Source organism: Cicer arietinum, chromosome 7, assembly GCF_000331145.2.
Source record: "Cicer arietinum cultivar CDC Frontier isolate Library 1 chromosome 7, Cicar.CDCFrontier_v2.0, whole genome shotgun sequence".
Classification (NCBI taxonomy): Eukaryota; Viridiplantae; Streptophyta; class Magnoliopsida; order Fabales; family Fabaceae; genus Cicer; species Cicer arietinum.
In genome coordinates this window covers 54770952-54773996 of record NC_021166.2, presented here as the reverse complement: position 1 = coordinate 54773996, position 3045 = coordinate 54770952, and positions in this window count along the sequence as shown.

Here is a 3045-nt window from a genome sequence, read left to right as displayed (position 1 = left end):
TATATATATATTAAGTTTAACAGTAATATTGGTCTTTCTATTATTATTAATTCACAGAATTAATCATTTTATTTTAAAAGTCGACAGTTTTTGTCTCTCTTTTAGATTTTTAAATTAAAGAATGACGATTTGATATATTTATAATGACGTGTCACACAATTCTACGATATACACTATCTAGATGTATTAATTATTTATATGTTGAAATCTAAGTTTTTACGATATTTTATCTCAGATTCTAGAGTGTTAATCATTATATCTCGTATCATATGTCACGTTATTTAAAATATCTTATTTTATTATTTTTTAGTTAAAAAATCAGACGAATAATTTAAATTGTTGACTTTTAAAATAGAGTGATCAATTTTTCATGAATCAATACAAATAAGAGACTAAAACTATAATTAATCATATTTATTACTTGTTCTCTACTCATTTGGTTGGATAAAGTGTTATATGTCGAAATGCATACTTTATTTATAAAAAATGCATCTTTTGCAAATTAAAAAGTCCAAAAATTTAGTTTAGTGATAAGACATGAATCAGTACAAATAAGACATGTTTTGAATTTGAAAGTTTTGAATTTGAACTCAACTAATACCTTTAAAATAAGTTAAATATAAATATTTGAGTATGAAAATATTTTTCTATTACTAATGAATTATGCTCACTCTAATTTTTTTTTTAATATTTAAATATTAAACTCATCGAGTATAGAGTCTAGTACTCCATTTATTAACTTACTAATTGATACAAATTATCGCATATATGATACTTTTACAGTTTTACGTTGGCCTTTTTGGATAAAAAAATTCTACATGTGAATAATTGAAATATCCTTATATTTTATGTTCAGATATCTATTAAATTATATATCCCAACGCATACTGTGGGAACAAAAAAAGTTTGATTCCCAATTCAACCTCGATATTTTGGTGTTGAATTAAAAAGTGAGGTATATTGAAATTTTTTAAAAAATGAAATGAATTTTCCAAAAAAAATTCCCCATCCAACATGCTTTTTGATTCAATGAATTTTTTTAAAAAAGTTTCGTATCTCGAAGACACATAAAATTGTATCTTCTTGTCACGTCATGTCGATATCTGTCCACCAAGCACTGTGCGGCTTAAAGCATAAGCATAAAACTAATGCTTTATGTTTATGTTCAATTATTATTTACATAGATTTTTATAATTCAAAATTTAATACCTTAATTTATCTATTACAATTATCATATTACAATTCTAGATAGAAATCATAAAATAAATATCATACGATATAAAATTTATATAATTTATGAATAACAACTAATTGATATAACTAATTATATCAACTAATTAACTAATTATTACTTAATATATTTTGGCAAACTGAAAAGTGTCTACTATACTTTTAATTTGAAAAAAAAAATATCGAAAATACATTGACTACAAAGAAAAAAAAATGTTGCTTAATTATCTATATTTTTTATGGATATAAACTAGAATGTCAATTAGACTAATTATAAAGAAAGAAAAACTATATCACCAAATTTTTGGTTTCTTGAAAAAAGTAACAAACCCAATAAAGAGGGTTTTGAAAGAAATGTAAATTTGTTAGAGACATATATCTACCAAACACCATTTACAAGAAATTTTGAAGGATAAGTGCATATTTTCGTAATGTTGAAATGTTTTGAACTACAACGATCAAAATTTTATCCACATGAATAACTTTAATTGTATTTGGACTTCTAAAATATTTATCAAATTTGTTGCAGCTTCTCGTTTGTCAATAATTTCGTATAGAAGTTTTTTGTGATTGAGTAATTTCAAAATTCTTGATGGATATGACAATAATGTCCTACTTTTGAAATGTTGAAGAAATGAGTTTTGAATGGAGAAAGAAAGAGAAAATAAGAAGAAATAATGATTTTTTTTTTCTTTTTTGTGTGCATAAATTGTGTTGGCAAACATTTTACCCTTAATATCCATTGTCTTATGGTTTTCTTTTATCATCATCATCATTATGATGATGATATAATTCTAACTTGGAATTTAAAAGGAAAGAAAAAAAAAGAACAAATTGTTCAAGAATCAAATAAGAATGAAAAGATAAATCAATTAACCTTCAATGAAAATTTTCCTAAGAAAAATTTGAGAAAGAAAGTGGTCGAATAATTGTTGTTCTGTTACCATATTACAATTACCATATTACAATTCTAGATAGAAATTATAAAATAAGATAGAAGTATATTAAATAATAAAATAATTGTTCAATTACATCAAATGATACAAGATTTATATAATTTATGAGTAACAACTAATTAATATAACTAACTATATCAAATAATTATCTATCTATTGTTTAATATTATCAAATTATATATGTGACATAAATTTAGCTCTCACAAAATTACCACCTTGTAGCCGAAAATAAAAGAGAGATTACTTAACCAACAAAACTTTTACTCAACTCAATATAAATAGTTTAAAAAAATAAAAAAAATTGCTAACTTTTAAATCGTCTATAATTTTGGATAAACATTCATCATAATTCTAAATACATGTAATATTTTCAATAAAATCTTTACATATATTGAAATGACATAACACATTTTTTTTAAGTGTCTCTTTAATTGATATATATTTTATAATTTTAATACTGATAATGATTATTCTAATAGTGTCCCACACACATTTAAGATTCAAAATAATTATTTATCCATAAAAGCATAAGACTAGTTTTGTTTATTTTAGTTCCAATGGCTAATGTCAATTGTACGATGTTTTGTTAATATGCTAATTTTCACATAGGTGAAGTAATTTCTTTCCAATATTACTAGTCACACTTATATATTTTCAGCTACACTTAAATAGATTACTTATATAAATTGAATTTACATAAAATTAAATTTAAGTAGAATACCTAAATTGAATTTATATAATTTATTTGGGTGTAATGGAAACAAAAAAGAGTGTAACTAATAAATCATTCTTTTTTTAAATGACCGACTAGATTTCTTTTTAAAATAGATTTCTTAAATAGAGTGAATAAATTTCTTTA